Source organism: Dipteris shenzhenensis, chromosome 9 (assembly GCF_047967505.1).
Source record: "Dipteris shenzhenensis isolate YYH24624 ecotype China chromosome 9, Dip_SZ_1.0, whole genome shotgun sequence".
NCBI classification, from domain to species: Eukaryota; Viridiplantae; Streptophyta; class Polypodiopsida; order Gleicheniales; family Dipteridaceae; genus Dipteris; species Dipteris shenzhenensis.
The window spans coordinates 59,042,092-59,061,190 of NC_141604.1; the positions used below are offsets into that span (position 1 = coordinate 59,042,092).

Here is a 19,099-nt window from a genome sequence, read left to right on the forward strand (position 1 = left end):
AATGGGCCTAGTAGGTAGTCCACTGTGCTAGTCCCACCTCCATGTGGGAAACATGTGAATCCCCTAGATGATGGCCATCTTTGAAGGCCATTGTAGATGATGAGATCGTGAACAGGTCCCAGCTCAAGCAGGTGTTGCCCGTATGCTGTCACATGTGAGGTATTTGCAGAATGTCTCCGAATCCCAAGCTCTGCTGCATCTAACTCTGGCATCATGTGGGGGTCTCTCTCATATGTGAAGTCAAGTAAGCCCACTTGCCTATCCCTCGTCCTTGCGTTGAAATCCCCCAGAAGGAGGGTGTCTCCTTGTCTGGAGAACTCTATGATATCATCATGTATTGTCTAATAAGGGCCGTGTCCCTCTGTAGTGACATCATGAGCATATGAAGACGTGTCTGGAGGGAAGTAGCATACTGCAAAGAAGATCGGCCGGGCATCTCCTAAAACTTCGTAAGTATTTGCCTTGGCTTTTCTCCTTTCCTACCTACCCAAAAGGCTTCCAGCCATTTAGTGGCATAATTATATGTGCATTGTTTTTTGAAAATCATGAGTGAGGACCTTCTCCATCTCCTCATCCTCACTCTCTTCTATTCCCACAATCCAGATATTTAGTGCTTTTCCCTTTTGTTCTTGCTATAATTAGGTTATCTTATCCATTTGACTCTTGACTAGATCATCAATAGTGTTGGTGATATCAAGTTTCTATGACCCTTGTGGAGGTTGCCTTTGATCCTTCTCTCTGTGCACAATTTGCCTCGACATATGCCGTTCCATTTTTCCGTTCCATGTTATTCAGTTTGGTAGGCTTGTCTCTATTTTCTTCTTCATTTCAAGCATTTTCTAGTGCATCTCCTGCATTTTCTCTTTCATCTGCTTTGCTTCTTGGATTAGTATTGCCTCATAAATCTGCTTCTTTGTTGATTTGTAGAAACTAGGATATGGTGACAAGACTAACTAGAAATCTCTTGGGGGTAACCACTGATCCCTAGGTCATGAAGAAGGGTGCTCTATGAAAAATACAAAGAATCCTAGCAACACCCTTCCAAATCGTCCTCGCTTGTCTGCACTCCCAAAGGCAATGCTGAACTGACTTAACTGTTGTGTGGCATCGAGGACAAGTAGGGTCAGCCCCGAACGTGGATCTCCATAGGTTTACTGCAATCCCTCCATGAATAGAATAGAAAGCCAAAAAGAAAGAGTGATCTTTCTATTCCTGAGGGATTTCTAGAGTCTCCTCCAAAAGTTCCTTTGTATCTCTGCAGGAATCCGAAAAGAATCCCAATGTGGAGCTCTGGAAGGCTGCCAACCTCTATTGCTAAGCGTAAGTCTCTTGGCATTTTTGACTGTGTAATGAATGAAGGGGATGCTCTTTTCTCGGTGCCCTTCGTCAATCCATTCCCATTCCCTAGGGTCCCACTGCAAGAACCTAATAGGGGAACCACCATACAACCAGAGTCTCCAAGACCCAAGTGCCAAGAGAAGAGGGTCGGGATTAAGATACCACTGTGACTCCGTGCCCCTCTCCATGTAACCTACAATCCCAATGTGGAGCTCTAGAAGGCTGCCAACCTCTACTGCTAAGTGTAAGTCTCCTGGCATTTCTGACTATGTAATGAATGAAGGGGATGCTCTTCTCTCGGTGTCCTTCGTCAATCCATTCCCATTCCCTAGGGTCCCACTGCAAGAACCTAATAGGGGAACCACCATACAACCAAGACCCAAGTGCCAAGAGAAGAGGGTCGGGATCAAGATACCACTATGACTCCGTGCCCCTCTCCATGTAACCTGCAATCCTAACAGTCTGGAAGGCAACCTCCAAAGGAAAATCACTTGATGATCTGAGAAGTTTGCCTCCCGACTGAACATCAAAGACCAGGGTCTCATCAAGTGCGTCCTGCAAGGCTATGACCTGTAAAGGAATACCTGTCCTCGTGAAAGCTCCCAACCAAGTGGACTCTGTGATCGGCATATCGTCTGTATCTATCCACTCTGCTGGTATGGTTGCCTCTATCTGCTGCATCCTGATTGCACTCCCTCTGAGATGGCTAACAGAAGTGAGTCTTTGATCCTCTGGAAGCTGCCTAAACGCCTTAAACGCCTTCCAGGCAGCTATTGTAGAAGCAAGTCCCCTCTCCCATCTAGACCGCTGCATATAATGTGACGCTCCTAGTGATTTTCCATGCTCATCCAGTATCGAGTCATTCCACATGACTGGCTGTCTGTCTATCTCTTCTCGAGAGGAGGGTGGAACTCTCTGAAGAGTGTTTCTAAAGCTGCCCCAAGCTTTCGGAATGGTAGATATGAGAGGGGAAGAGGGAGATCTAAGATGGGCTGAAGTAAAAATCCATTTGGAGCTATCCATCTAATCTCCCCCATGGGATGGTATGCAAGACTGAATGCTTCATAAGAAAAAATCCTTCCAAGACCCCTATCCAAGCATTAGTCCTCGTACCATGAACTTGCAGAGCAAGGCCATACACTGCAAGTTCAGATCAATAATATTGAGGCCTCCTTCCCCTGTGGGGAGAATGAGAATCTCCCAAGCCACCCTGGCCACAACATCTGAGGTCCCAAAAAACAGTAGTGACTCTTGCAAGGTGAAGAGCTGCTCCTCTCCCCGTGAGCTCTACTGCACCCCCCCCTCTCCTCTCTCAGCCAGTCCCCTCTCCCTCTCCCTCACGCTCACTGCCCCCCCTCTCCCTCCCCTCGCCAGCCCCCTCTCTCTCTCTCTCTCTCCCTCTCTCCTCCTCTCCCTCTCTCCTCGCCAGCCCCCTCTCCCTCCTCCCTCACCCTCCCGCTCTCCTTCCTCCTCCCCGCCCTCCCTCTCCTTCACCCGCCAGCCCCCCCACCCCCCTCCTCCACCCCGGCCCCCTCCCTCCTCCTCCCCCGCTCACCCCCTCCCCTTCCGCCAGCCCCCTCTCCCTCCCCGCCAACCCCTCTCCCCCCTCCCTCACCCTCCCGCTCCCCTCCTCCTCCCCGCCTCCCTCTCCTCCACCCGCCAGCCCCCCCGCCCCCCTCCTCCACCCCCGTCCCTTCCCTCCTTCTCCCCCACCCACCCTCTCCCCCTCCGCCAGCCCCCTCTCCCTCCCCGCCTTCCCCCTCTCCCTCACCCTCCAACTCCCCTTCCTCCTCCGAGCCCTCCCTCTTCTCCACCCGCCAGCCCCCCCGCCCCTCTCCTCCACCCCCGCCCCCTCCCTCCTTCTCCCCCGCTCACCCTCTCCCCCTACCCGCCTTCCCTCTCCCCCTTGCCAGCCCCCTCGCCCGCTCTCCCCCGTGCCCCGCCCGCTCCTTTCCTCTCCCCCACCCACCCTCTCCCTTCCCTCCCCCCCCCCCCCCCCCCTCCCTTCCTAACCTGTAGCTCCCCTCCGCCTTCCCTTGCCCCCCTCCTCCCCCCCCGCTACTGCCTCCGCGCCTCCTCTCCTCCTCTTACCCTCTCTCCTACCCTCTCATGTTCTCCTTTCTCTAGCGCCCGTGTTCCAGGGCGTCCTGGGCAGTAGTTCACGAACGGAACTTTTTCAGTGTTTGAACGGGCCTCTTCACATCGATTGGCGAATGGATCCCCACTCAACCAATCTTCGTCCACTTCCACCGACCACAAGAATCGTCATTTTTTCAAAAGACGAGTTGCAGCAGCTCAAGAAAGATGTGGAACTAGAGGACTCCACATCACTTTTCGCCCGCATCTTTGGGTCACACCCTTCCAGATCACAGACTAGAGACTGGATGCTGGCGGCGTTACCAGGAGATCTTGCCCCACACCTTAGAGATGTTCTACTTTTGGGATGTGGATTCTTTCAAGTGGTTTTCGACTCCCACGAGTCCACATCCCTTGTTCTCAAAGCTAATCCTTTGGCTTTGGGTTCGAGGAGGATTTTTCTTTTGCCCTACACCTTGGGCTTCAATCTGGTCGAGGAGGACAATCAGCTCACATCACTATTCATTAGATTTCCTGGTCTTCCTCAGGTCTACCATCGACTTCTTGCTACTATCGGAGCCACATTCAAAGTGGTCACTAAGATCCCCCCCCTTCCTGGCATGCCTTCTTCCTCGGCAAAGGCAGTCAAAGCGGACGGGGTGCCTCAAGTTAGGGTCATTGTCTCTGACCCTAACATCTCAGATGACCACATCATGCTTCAGCGCCCAGATGGCTCTCTCTTTCGACAGAGAGTCAAGATTGCAGGTAGATAGGACCAGTGCAGGATTTGCAGGACCCTTGGGCACTTTGTTAGAGATTGCCCAAGGAAGAAAAAAAGACCTAAGAGGTCTTCTGGTGCGGCTCCTTCACGTACTACCCCGACTACACCTCCCCAGCGTCCTGTACCACGCACTCCACGACCACTAGGAGCAGTAGGGTGCCCTGCTTCGCGCACCCCAGGACCACTAGGGGCAGCAGGGCACCCAAAGCCCGCAATACACCTAGTACCATGATGGAGAGCGATCAGAGCGGCTCCCTTACCTCAGGAGGAGACCTTTGATCCGGTTCAGATAGACGCCATCCAGACTCCAGAGGTAGATGTTGCTGCAGCCCTAGACACTACAGGAGGGGCCTTTAGATGCACCAGTACCAGCCCCAGTCACTTTGGTTTTTGATCATGAGGGGGCTACCGATACTTCTTCCCCACAGACTGTTCATGCCACAGTCAGGATGACTGAGGGATTGTAGATGAGGACTCCAGATTCCTCTTCAGCCCAGCCACAGGCCTCCTCAGCCCCAGCTCCAGTTCTGCTAATAGAGGCTTGGCAAGTCCTTCTCCTCCATCTTCCACGAGTGCAAGTCTTCTTTGCACTCCTCAGCCAGACCTGCTTTTCAGGAACTCTTTTTGGGCAGCGGCAAACTCGATGACTTTCATGGATGAGGAGTTTGTGCCCTCCATCTTAAGGGTCCCGGTCATTGGGATGCCTTTTGATAGGGCCTCCCCCTCAGCAGGTGTGGGGATCCTTTCACCTATTGAGTTTCCTGCCCTCAGTAGGAGTGTTTCGGCCCAGGGGAAGCTGGTCTCCTCTACTAGGTCGGGTAAGCCTTTCCACCCAGCATCCTCCTGTCGATGAGGATAGTCAGTTGGAACATACAAGGCCTAGGTGCAGCTCCACAGCGTCACCGTAGGCAGCTGATCCAGAATCAGCTTCATCCGGGTGTCACTGGAGGTGTTATTGGTATCCTTTTTATCCAAGAACACAAGTTGGATGCCAGTGATTGCAACAAGTCTGGCAAACTTCGTTCAGGACATACCTTCTGGTCGCCTGCTATGGGCACAAGGGGAGGTACTTGCATTTCGGTCTCTCCGTCTATTCTACCCTTGGTTGCTGGTCATGGTATTATCTCCCCCTCTAGAGCTCAATGGATCATTATTTTGATTGGAGGGCGTAAGATTGGTCTTCTCAATCTGTATGCCCCCAACAACAGAGGGGAGCGAGTCTCCTTTTGGAAGGAGTTACTAACTTGGGCCCCCATTGCAGATTCTTGGATCATTGGTGGCAATTTCAACATGGTTGAATTGCCATCAGACAAAAAGGGAGGCAGATAGGGTGGAATTTATTCTTTGGAGAGGGCAGCTTGGGATGCCTTTCTATTTCAGTACAGTGGCAGGGACACTTGGTTTGATGATGTCTTTCATGTTATGCCTCAGTCTCTCCTATACTCTTGGTCGAATAGAAGAGTACACATGCCCATCCACGCACGTATTAACATATTTTATGTAGACGATTGGGCACTTGATAGAGGCGGATTTGTATGCATTTCTACTGGGGTTACCACCTCAGATCATTTTCCAGTGGTGTTGCAGATTCTTGAGCCTCATCGGAGAGGACACTCTGCCAATGTCAGGATTCCGAATGCTTTTTATGCAGAGGAGAGCCTCATGGAGGATATTTTACAGATTTGGGTTTCTCACATACAAGGTGGAGTTGTCTGCCCATCTCAGGTAGCTGCAACCTTATCCGGAATTATTAGTGACTATTATCATACAGTCGCTAATTCCAAGAGACGTGAGATTAGTATACACCAGCAGTTAGCGTCCCTTCAGAGGGAAGAGCAAAAGAGGCCCACAAATGCTTGGATTTAGGAGCGCCTTGCTGCAGCAAGGGCTCATATACAGATATTGTTGGATTAGAGAGCAGAGTATGCCTTTCATGCACGCGAATTCTTTTAGATTCAAATGGGTGGCAAGGTCAACAAACACTTTTTCTATACTCATGGGCCCAGACATAGTAGAGATAGTGTCTCACAGCTTGTTGACTCAGACGGGGTGTTACAGTCAGATCTTGATGCCGTCATGCGTGTAGCTTCAGATTTTTTTGCATCCCTTTTTATAGCATATCCGGGCACACAGGCCATAGATGATGCCAGAGAGGTTATTTGGCAGTGTATCCCTGTATTGGTGAAGGATGAGATGTATGTTTCTCTTGATGCACCTTTCACCAATGCAAAATTCAAGACTGCATTACTTGCCCTTCACAAGGGCAAGTGCCCAGGTTCGGATGGACTTACCCCTTCTTTTTTTATTACTTTTTGGGAGCAGATTGGTGATCACATTACATCAGCTCTGTAGGGCATGTGGGACTCCGGCATGAGCAGACGAACCAGGCAGTAGCCAACAATGGTTCACAACCACCACCCTGGATGCGAGGTCAAGTCTGGCGGAACTCCAAAAAATGAGTTTCCTCTTGATACTCTCCAAGATGGGAGCAAACTGCTGTGTTGGAGAGATTCCCAACCCGACCTGGCATCCTAAGTACCTGATGGAAACATCCCTCTGAATCCAAGTGAACCCTATGTCGTTACCCTAGTCTGGAGTGTCCTCATCACTAATCCAGAATCCATTGGATTCATTCCAATTAATGTGAGCCCCATCCAAGAGCTCATCCTCCTGTCTCAATGGAAGCCTCAGCCTTATAATATCAGCTTGAGCTCTAATGTAGTAGCTCATAGCTTCAGCCACAAATAAGAAGAGAAAGGGGGCTAAAGGGCATCCCTGACGGACTGATCTGGTAATCTGAAACCTATCTCCCCTGACTCCACTAATAAGCACCTGGCTATGGGCTGATCTGTAGAGAGCTGACACCCCTCTGATCCATGCATTCGAAAATCCGAAACGAGCGAGGGTATCCTCTAAGAAGCCCCAGTCTACCCTGTCATAAGCTTTCTCAAAGTCCAGGAGTAGAATGACAAGCCTATGGCCATTATGCATGGCCCAATCAGAAGCCTCCCAAAATGAGAAGATGTTATCGAAAATGCTCCTACCATGCACAAAGCCCGTCTACGTATCACGTATAAGATTTGGAAGAAAAGGTTGTGAATGAAGGCTGATTGCTTTTGTAAGATTTTGTAGAAGGTGCCCAAAAGAGTGATCAGCCTCCACTGAGACATTAAATTCATGTAACCCCCTTTTGGAATAAGATGAATGAGACCCTCCGTAAGCGAGTTTGGCATCTCACCCAAGTCCTAAACACCCTACAGGGCTGAGGTAATGTGATCCCCAATCTGATCCCAAAAGGATCCCAAAAAGTAATAAAGAAAGAGGGGGTAAGTCCATCTGATCCAAGACACTTGACCTTATGAAGAGCGGATAAAGTAATCATGAACTGTATGTTGGTGAAGGGTGCATTAAGTGAGACTATCATATCCCCTGTCACCAACATAGGTAAGTGTTGCCAAATAACAACTCTAGCATCATCTGTGGCTTGATGGTCAAGATCTGTTGTAAGAAGGGAGGCATAGAACTCTATAGCTACCTGCAAGACGGCATTTGGATGTGTCTGTAAAACTTCGTTTGAGTCAACAAGTTGTGATACACTTTCCTTACTATTCCTGGGGCAAGAGTAGAGAAGAACTGCTTGTTGACCCTACCTCTCGTGTGAGTCCAAAATGACTCTTTAGCTTGAAAGGCATACTCTACTCTTTGATCTAGCAATGACTGCTGCTGAGCCCTTGCTGCAGCAAGGTGCTCCTAAATCCAAGCATCTGTAGGCATGTTCTACTCCTCCCTCTAAAGAGCAGACAACTACTGTGTACAAGCAATTGAATGATAAAAGTCGCTAATATCTGAGAGGGCTGCAGCTACATCGGACGGTGAAAGCTGCCCATCATGCATGTGAGATACCCAAGTCCGCAACACTGCCTCAGTAAGGCCCTCCTCTGAATAAAAGGCATTTGGAATCTTGATACTTGCAAAGCGGGTCCTCACATGAGGATCTGAAACAAACAAAACCACAGGAAAATGATCTGAAGTGGACACCTCTGCTTTGCTTCTTGGATTAGTATTGCCTTGCTTATTTGATGATTTGTAGAAACTAGGATATGGTGGCAAGACTAACTATAACTCTCTTGGGGGTAACCACTCTTCTCTTAGGGTTGAACGTTGTTACGCTCTAGCCGAGGTAGCATGACCTCGGAAGAATCAGTCGACATTTCCCTTATAGGATCTATCTTTGTAATATATGTGTTTGCGCTTTATGTAAATGATCGGGAGGGATTAATGTCAAGGTCCTAGGTGAGGGCTGATAGCACCAGACTAGATAGATCTGAGACCAAGGGCCTAGTGCAAAGATTGTGCCTAGGGGCAAGGAATTAAATGCATCCCAAGAGAGGGGTGAAATGTTGCATTAGGAAGGCCCTATATGGATGACATGTGGCATCTAGATCTATCTAGGGATTTGGGGTCTGTCAAGGCTAGTGAGAGAAGATAAGGGATGTGGATTTTTACGTGATTTTTGTACAGCTCCATCTCTCTTGCTAGTAAGTCTTGGCAGAATTTGGCTGGGAGGTAAAGTAAGGTGCTACTCCCGTGATATTGGCAGCGAGATCAGAGATAAAGAAGAAATTGTGTAACAGTTGGTATCAGAGCTTAGGTTGTGTAGGAAAATAGCGTGGAGCGGAACCATGACGGACACTAGGAGAGTCATGAGGGGACGATGGAAAACAGCGAGCTGACGCTGGGAGAGAAATACGACGCAGCACCTTCACGTACCGCCGTTAGCTCGTTACGAAGTTAGTGGTGCTACGTCGACCTGCGGTGAGGTGACGCGTCGATCGTCCAGATTATTGGTGAGGTGACGCGTCGATCGCAACGTCGCTGTGCATTTGACGTCGCTGTGCAGCGCACTTTTGAAAAGGCAGTTCGAGGGGTTAGCTGGAGAGTAAATCGTTAGCGCAGGTACTAGTCCAGGAGTGGCAGATCGTCATCGACTGGAACGGAAGCAGGGCTCCCGTAACCCTGACGGAACAGGGACCTCTGAAGGCACGGCGCCGATCAGTGACTCAGAGTGTGAGACGACACCAGAGTGATTCCAAAGGATTGCTTCGGTTGCTGTTAGGCAGGAGCGAACCACCAGGGAGCAACTCTTTTTCTTCCTGCGCAAAATTTCGATTCACAGTTTATTTATTTCTATACAGCGGAAGGGAATCTAAAGCGAAAAAAAAATAAATAAATAAAATAAGATTTTCGTGGACTGTCCTTCAGATTGAGCCTGTGTGCTCAAGTCAGTTTGATGCAGGAATTTCCCTAGTATAGGGAAAGTGGTTTGGGGTATATTGTGATATATGCTTGTGTCAAATACTTGGTCAGTATTGTCGTCAGATTGCAGGTATTCCCTAGTATAGGGAAAAGCGCCATCTGTCAGATATGCCTGTATTAAATGCTTGATCAGTGTGAATGTGGGATTGCAGGAATTCCCTAGTATAGGGAATTGTGTTCAGAGTATTAGTACCCTAAATTGTGTCAGCTTGTGATTACAGTGTTCTAGGGGTGTTTATATTTTTTTAAAAAAAAAAAAAAAAAAAAAGCCCCAAAACAAAACACCTACTGAACTAAATGGAAGCAGAAGAAGGAGCTTCCAGGAGGGACCCTGGTGAATCAGGAGTCCGGCCGACCCAGCAGGGATCGCGCCCAGTAGCTCACACTTTATCTGGCAGGATTGCATTGCTGGAAGATGCCTTGCAACAGTTGTTAGCGCAACAATTACAAGCCAACGCAGGGCAATCTGAACTTAGGAGAGTGCTACAGAGTATGTCTGCCAGACCTTCTCGAGAGGAGAAGGGAAAGGCTCCAATGGAACTGGAGTTTAGTGTCCATACGGTCGAGCCTAGGAAGGCTAAAGTGCCAAATATTGCTAATTACAGACCGGAAAAGTATTCTGGTCGGATGAACGACCGTAGCTCCGATGTCATTGAGACCTGGCTACACAAATGGGACGAGGCGTTCGCCATTTGTGAGATCAGAAATGACATCAAAAAGATCCGCGAGGCCACCCACATGTTCAGTGAGGCAGCGGATCGGTGGTGGATTAAACAACAAAAGGATGGCATAGCATCCACTACCTGGGAGGGGTTTAAAAGAGAGTTTAGGAAACACTTCTTACCTCCTGACGAAGCATCCCGAGCTTGGGATCAATATAGGAACCTTCGTCAGAGAAATTTATCAGTGGCAGAATACACTGATAAGTTTCGAGAGAGTGTAATGAAGGTTGACGAACCCCTGCCTCAATCAATCCAAGTGAAAGATTTCATATTTGGATTGAATGATCGAATAAAAATGGAAGTTCGGGCTAAGTACGCGAACACGCTAGATGATGCAATAGCTATAGCCCTGAACTACGAGGATGCCAAGGGCAGCAAGCCAAGTGGGTTTGCACAGGTTGGAACCCAGTATGGGTATCCAAAGAAATCTGGGTTTAAGAAGAAGTGGGCTAGTAGAGGGAGTGGTTCGCAGCCGAGTGGTCAAGCCAAGCAGGTGAGACCGGCTGAAACTCCTAAGCCAAGTACCACCATTGGAGTGAAAAGGAAAGTAACTCCAATGGCAGCCCGGGCTTGGTCTAAATCTCCCTTGAACCCAGAACAGCGGGAAAAAGCGAGGAGAGAAGGCTTATGCTTTGGTTGCCTTCAACCTCTTCAGTGGAGAGATTGTCCACGTAATAAAGATCGTCGGATGGCTGAGATGGTGATCTCAGAGTGCGACGTGGAGATGCAGGGGAGTCCCAGAGCGGAAGAGATGCAGATTCAGCTAGCGGGATCTTCTCAGAGGTTAGTACCTTGTTTGTTATGTGTGTCTGTTACTAAGTTAGTGACGAGTGTACCTGATAACATCCTATCTAAGCCCGCAGCAACGGGGTATACGGCCTTTAATGATACGGAGTTAATTAAAATGAAAGGGCAAGTAGCCAGTCATGATGTCATTGTGTTGTTTGACTCGGCGTCAACTCACAATGTGATTAACTCCAAGCTCGTGAAGAGGCTGAAACTAAGGACGAGTCCATCTGACTATGCGTATACAGTCAGGATGGCAGATGGAAGTTCAACTGAAGTATGGGACCAAAGGGTTACCCAGTTGGAGCTTCGGATTCAGGACTATGTTGAGAAGCTTGATTTTGAAATGACCAAGCTTGCTCATGCGGATATAGCCCTGGGAATGGCGTGGCATTCTAGCAAGAATCCAGCCATTGATTGGAAAAAGCACGTATATCAATTCAAGATGAATGATGTGCTTTATGTCTTGCGAGGTGAAAAAGATATACCTCAGGGACCGTTGGTTTCCGTGATGGAAATCAGAAAGGCTCAAGTAGAGTTTTTATACCTTTGCACAGCATCGGTAGAGTCGGTGGATGAGTCTTCGGCTAGCACTGATGTTACGCAAAGTGGTGAGATGGCCAAGCTGGCTAATCTTATAACAGAGGAGTTCTCTGAATGTTTTAGGGATGAACTACCTTATGGGTTACCTCCAGAGCGGAAAGTTCAGCATAAGATTGAACTGATCCCGGGGGCAGAACCTGTAAATAGACCTCCCTATAGAATGAGTTTTACTGAAGAAGCGGAGGTGCGTAGGCAACTGGAAGAATACCTCAAGTTGGGGCAGATTCAACCAAGTTTCTCACCTTTTGCTTCGCCAGTGATATTGAAGAGGAAAAAGGATGATACGTTTCGTCTCTGTATAGATTACAGAGCATTAAATAATATCACTGTTAAGCACAGGTATCCGATGGCTCGGATTGATGATTTGCTAGATGCATTACATGGAGCCGTGATTTTCAGCAAGATAGATCTTAAGTGCGGCTATCATCAGATCCGGATTAGAGCCGAGGATGTGCATAAAACCGCTTTTAGAAGCAGGTTTGGTCATTATGAGTTTTTGGTAATGCCTTTTGGACTTACCAATGCTCCAGCAACCTTCGTCATGCTTATGAACGATTTACTACGTCCGTATATCGGAAAGTTTGTAGTACATTTTATTGACGATATCCTGATATTCAGTAAAAGTGTTACTGAGCATCGTGAACACTTAAGAGTAGTGTTCAGTACTTTGAGGAAAGCCAGTCTTTATGTAAATAAAAAGAAAACTATACTGTGTATGGTTAGGCTTGAGTATTTAGGGTTCATAATTACTCCACAGGGGGTAGAGATGGATCCGAAGAAAGTGGCTGCGATACTGACTTGGCCAATCCCTCAGAGTCTAACCGCGTTGCGATCATTCTTGGGATTTGTCCAGTTTTATAGAAGGCATATCAAAGGATATTCCGGAATAGTATCGCCATTGACTGATCTGACCTCAGATAAAGTACCTTTTGTTTGGGGACAGAATCAACAGGAAAGTTTTAACACCATAAAACAAGCTGTGGTCACAGGACCGGTGTTAAAAATAGTTGATCCCCAGAAACCGTTGTTCCTAGAAACCGATGCAAGTGGCATTGCGGTAGGAGCAGTCCTCCTTCAAGAGGGAAGGCCAGTAGCCTTCGAAAGCAAGAAGCTTTCTCCCTCTCAAAGGAATTGGCCAACTCATGAATTGGAGTTGTATGCTGTTATCCATGCTTTGAAAACATGGAGGCATTATCTGTATGGTTCAGAGTTTTATGTGGATGTGGATCATGATACTCTGAAACATTTCTGTAAACAGCCTGACTTGAGGGGCCGCCAAGCTAGGTGGGCAGAGCTCATGTAGGAATTTAATCTAACGATTCGGTACCGAAGAGGAAAAGACAATAAAGTAGCTGATGCGTTGTCTCGCATTATGCACAACCTGAGTTTCACGGTATTAGAGAGTGCTCTAATGACCGAGATAAGAGAAACTCAAAAGGTGGACGAGTTTGTCCAGAGCTTATGGCCTAAGGCTCATGTGTTAAAACCCGGGGGAAATGAAAAGGATGACCTGGCATTCAGAAAAGGCCAAACTTATGCAAGATATACCATAAGGGATGGTATTCTAGTTAGAAATGGCAAGGTTGTAGTACCTGGTCAGAATGATCTCAGGCAGAGAGTCATTCGACAATGCCATGATAGCCCGTGTGCGGGACATCCAGGAGTCGAGAAGACCTATGATCTCGTGAAACGAGATTTCTTTTGGCCAAAGATGAAAAAAGCATATTCATGAATATGTGACACGGTGTTTCTCGTGTCAGGTAAGCAAGGCCGAGCGGGTGAAGCCACCCGGACTTCTACAGCCCTTGGAAATACCACTAAGTAAGTGGGAGAGCATTTCCATGGACTTTATTGTAGGGCTACCTGCGACACAAGGAGGGTATAATTCTATCCTTGTGGTGGTTGATCGTCTAACCAAGATGGCTCACTTCATTCCGACTAGAGAGTCTGTTAGTGCCCCGCAAGTGGCGGATTTGTTCATTAGACATATATTTCGTCTGCATGGATTGCCTAGATCCATAGTGTCAGACAGAGATGTTAGATTTACCGGTCATTTTTGGACAGCGGTATTTGAGACACTAAGGACTGAGTTGGGAATGAGTAGTGGGGATCATCCTGAGACGGATGGTCAGACGGAGAGAGTCAACCAGACTTTAGAGGATATGCTGAGGGCATATGTGTCATTGAGGCAACATACATGGGACAAGTGGTTGCCATTGTTGGAGTTTGCCTACAATGATAGGAAACATTCATCTACTGGGTTCAGTCCGTTTGAGCTGAACTATGGTTATAGACCAGCCAATCCGACTATAGTTGGAGTACCTCAGAAAGTGCCTAGTGCCGCGAACTTTGTAGTTCAGATGCGGGAGATGCTAGCACTTGCGAGAGCTAATATCCGCCAGGCTATGGATAGAGCCAAGGTGTATGCGGATGAAAATCGGTCTATAAGAGTATTTGAAGAAGGAGAAAAAGTTTTTCTCAGAATTCCTTCGCACTCGAAGTCGTTGACTTCAGGAGAGTGTGCTAAGTTATCACCTCGATACTGTGGGCCGTGGTTAATTCTAAAGAGAATAGGCAGTGTAGCCTATAAATTAGAATTGCCACAGGGGTGTAAGGTGCACCCGGTTTTTCATGTTTCACGTTTAAAGAAATTTTTACATACTGGTGACTCACTAATCGAAGGTGTGGTTTTGTTTCAGGAGATAGAGGATATTGCAAGGCGCAAACCAACAAGAATCCTGGACCGAGGAACAATGCAAATACGAAATCGGAAGATACCCACGGTGTTGGTTGCATGGCATGGTCAGCCTCTATCCGAAGCTACCTGGGAATCCGTATATCAGTTGCGGAGAGTGTTCCCAGACTTTATCATCGAGGACGCTGATGTCTGAAGAGGGAAGGAATGTTACGCTCTAGCCGAGGTAGCATGACCTCGGAAGAATCAGTCGACATTTCCCTTATAGGATCTATCTTTGTAATATATGTGTTTGCGCTTTATGTAAATGATCGGGAGGGATTAATGTCAAGGTCCTAGGTGAGGGCTGATAGCACCAGACTAGATAGATCTGAGACCAAGGGCCTAGTGCAAAGATTGTGCCTAGGGGCAAGGAATTAAATGCATCCCAAGAGAGGGGTGAAATGCTGCATTAGGAAGGCCCTATATGGATGACATGTGGCATCTAGATCTATCTAGGGATTTGGGGTCTGTCAAGGCTAGTGAGAGAAGATAAGGGATGTGGATTTTTACGTGATTTTTGTACAGCTCCATCTCTCTTGCTGGTAAGTCTTGGCAGAATTTGGCTGGGAGGTAAAGTAAGGTGCTACTCCCGTGATATTGGCAGCGAGATCAGAGATAAAGAAGAAATTGTGTAACAAACGTCCTTCCGTGCTACTGAGATAACAATGTGTCTTGCTTTCCAAGATTATTAAGAAACTAGGATATGGTGACAAGACTAACTAGATCTCTCTTATGGGTAACCACTGTTCTCTTAGGGTTAAACGTCCTTCCCTGCTATACTGAGATAACAATGTGTCTTTCTTTTCAAGATTATTACTTTTTTGTAATCAAATGTGCCCCAAATTTAGCAGTAGTATATGTATTTCAGGCCTGGCTTTTTGGCATCTTCCATAAGTTCTGCTTGCATTTATCTGATTTTTGTTTATTTGTATCTAGCCCAGCAATAACGTATTTAATTTGATGCATTCCAATCTTTTTTGCATTCAGATCCTGTTCTTGGAGCTAGTTGTCCTCTCCATGTGTCCTTTGAGCTAGGTGTGACATTGATTCTGATTCGAGCTTCTGCAATTTGTATCGTGGTTTTTCTTGCTGCAATTCTTGTGTGCCTTACGGGTAACCTCTGTGACCTGATGTAGGTCTGTGCAAGGCGAAATGGTACCCTGAAGATACACTGCCTTTAAGCAGCAGTGGCATTCTTTTGTGTTGCTGCTGCCTTTGAGCAGCCAAGCATTGCCTATGATCAGTCCAGTTGCTTGTGCGCTGCCTGTGTGCAGCAAAGCGTTACCTTTGAGCAGCCAAGATGCTTGTGCAATGCTTGTGAGCAATAATGTGCTGCAAAGCACAGTGCTAGAGTTTTGCAGGTCCTGCGATGGAGATCCCATAGTCGGGTGATGGAGCTAGGAGCATCCTTCAGTCAGCCCCCCGTGGGGGGGTTTTCAGAAACAGCCCGTGATAGAACTAGGAGCAAACCATGGTCCTCTGTGGGGGCCAGGGTCGCCCACAGTCAGCGGGGTGGGGGGGCAGCAGGGCCGTGGGGCTAGAAACAGCCCCACGACCCACTTGCATAGTCCTTGGGGATAGGCATAGATCCCATGATGGGTTGGGAGAGGCTTGGGGTGTGATGGGGGGAGGGCTGGGGGCCTGCCCCAATCCCGTGATGGGGCTAGGGGCCGCCCACAGTCAGTTCTAGTTTTGTGTGTGTGAGGGGGGTCTAGAAACAGCCTTGTGACCCACTTGCACAGTCCCTAGGGGCAGGCGGAAATCCGGTGACGGGTTGGGAGAGGCTTGAGGTCGGGGGGGGGGGTGGTGAAGGCTGTAAGCGGGCAACAACACCCATGATGAATACAAAATGAACCATAATTATAACATAACGACACCAATACATAAAGGGAAACCCCTGAAACTCATGGTTGGCGGCGATGTGATGATCAACTGAAAGCTAGTGGGGACATCAAGCTTGAGAAGAGGGGTCAACGATGCATGGGGCTATGGTGGCATAAACTCTATGATAGGGAACTGACAGCGGTCGGCGTGTGTGGTCCGTTGTGGTCTCTTGGCTATAGCCATGCGACGAACAACTGCAAGTATCACTCCTGTTGGCCGTCCCTGTGGCCCAACAAGCATGGAGGGAAGGTGTGCCTCAATCTAGCTGGCGAGCCTGCCACGTCTTGCGCTTTGGTCCTCAGACCCAGGGTCCTATTGATCAATGCTGTCTGTCTGGAAAAACTCTGTGATCATGCTCTGAGTGGAGTATGGTTGTATATCTTGATCTCGCCTATGTGTCTTAAGCAAGTGCCCCTTGGGTCGGATGGCCTCATGGATGAAAGGTTCCAAGCATCTCTTATTTGGGTATGATAGTAAGCTAGATAGGGTTACGAAACCGACCCTGAAGAGACAGTGGTAGCGGCCTCTAATCTCATAGTATATGAGGCATCTGCAAGCGAAATGCTCCTCCAACTTGATCTCTTGCTGATCATATAGCGTAGGATGCGTCAATTTTACGAGCAAAAACCTATGAGCAGGTTTATCCGAGCGTGTTTTTCAAGAGATTTTTAAAAATGTTTTTCTTTAGGAAACATGGTTTTTACACTTTTATTTTCACTAGAACTAGATCCCTTTATCATAAAAATATACAGACTAGTCACTCATTCATTTTTACACAACATAATTTTCTTATTTAGAGACATCCCTTTGTACCCCTGTTATTACCTTAAAAAAGTGTTGATTCCTTTAAGAAACATTCCTCATAATCACTCTCAATGTAATAATACTATGCATATATAATTACTTATTAACACATTTATATCATATGGCAATATCTTTTTAGTGTTTTTATAGCATATTTATGGACATGTTTCTAAAGAAGTTTAAATTACTATAAATAAGTATTAACTTGGGCTTATATATCACTCTCATAAAATACATGTAATATTTAATACTATATATGGAAGATTTTCCAAAATATAACTTCATAGATGTGCTCAAATGGGGTGTTCCGATCAATTTGAGTGGTTGAATGACTATATTTGGACATTGGATATGAAAGTTATGTCACTGTTAAAAGTGCTGTCCAAGGTAGTTTCGCCAGCGAAACTACCTTGGGAGACTTGCTTCAAAGGGGTTTCGCTGGCGAAACTACCTGGATGGCTTGCTTCAATGAGTTTTCTTTGAAGAAATTCTTTCATGAAGATAGGTTGAGAGAGGGTTTTCAATGTCACCCCCTATTAAGTAAAAGTTGTAAGAAGGATCATAAGGGAATTTTCATAGAGAAGTCTACTCTACATGTGGGTTTCTTCAAAAGCCATCCCATTATGCTCTCACCATTCCTACAGATTCACCTAAAGATTTTTGTATAAAATAGGCATTGCTATAATACTTTGCATATTTCTAAGTGAAACTATGTTTTCTTCTGATCGATTTTTGCCATATTTATGCATAGTTGGAAGCTTTTTTTTTCCTTGGCTCGAACGCTCGGAAGATTTCGCTCAGAAAATGCTCGTCCCCATATAGCGTAGAGAGAGAGAGAGAGAAGAGAGAGAGGGGGGGGGGGGAGAAAGAAATAAAGATATATTAACGTCCTCGAGAGTCCTCACGGGCCTATGAGAGAAAATACAACAAATGGAAAGAAACCAATACAAGCCACAAAGGGCTGAAGCAAAGAGCGCTCTAGGGCCCTTGTTGAGTGCTATGCTAAGCTAAGCTATATAGCTTAAAATCTCAAGAACGAAACTGGACTTGGAAAACTTTGGAGCTGAGACTCAGTAGCCGAAACCCGGCACTTTGGTGGATCTTCAGTGTGCTGCAAAAATATGTGTGTCTTTCGGCCCATTTCCAACTGTGGCGGAGGGCGTGGTCTCCTCGATCTTTGTATCCGAAGAGCTATATCAATAGTGATGCCTCGTCTTGGGTGGTGTCCTCTAAGTCGGACCTCGATCGTGCGTGCTCTGGTCGCTCTCGACCGTACCGTGTCGTCTCTCTCCGCTCATCCATGCTACTTGCATGTCTGCTAGCTCTCCCTCCTCCACCCCTTTGTGGCTCGGACCGGACCCGAATGCATAGAAGTTCGTGACATGTCGATCGGTTTGCCTTAGTGACTTGTGGCGTTGTCAATGTCTGTTGCTGTCTAATCTGTCGTAGTAGCGTCTCTCTGTGTCGTCCCATATCAATTAAATAGAGCCCAATGTAGACCTGATCATGGAAGTGGGTTAGACGGGATAGTGGACCAAAGCCCCTCCCCTCCTGAAAGAGGCAGCGATAGCACCCTAGGATCTCATAATAGGCTGGACAGACACACAAGAAATGCTCCTCTGTCTCAACCGTCTCCAGTGTGGATAACCTACACACATACACGGAGAGAGAGAGAGAGAGAGAGAGAGAGAGAGAGAGGGGGGGGGGGGGGGAGGGAGAGATGTATTAACATCCACGAGAGGCCTTGCGGGCCTATGGGACAAAGTACAGCAAATGGAAAGAAACTCATACAAGCCATGGAGGGCTGAAGCAAAGGATGCGCTAGGGTCCTTGCTGAGTGCTATGATAAACTAAACTATATAGCTCAAAATCTCAAAATGACAGAACAAAACTAGAGTTGAAAACAAGCTGAGATCAGTAGTTGAAACCCGGCACCGTGGTGGCCCTTGTGGGCTCAAAGATATCCCGGATCGGGGTCTATCGGGCTGTCTCCTGCTGTGGTGGAGGGCATGGCCTCCTTGACCTCTGTATCCAAAGAGCTATATCAAGAGT

The 19,099-nt window shown here is 47.4% G+C and overlaps 1 protein-coding gene across 3 annotated transcripts in view; it reads left to right on the top strand.

The window, feature by feature from the left end:
* LOC147898914 (oxaloacetate tautomerase FAHD1, mitochondrial-like) overlaps positions 1–19,099 on the top strand; it is a 113,723-nt gene that overhangs the window by 47,005 nt on the left and 47,619 nt on the right. The window lies entirely within an intron of this gene.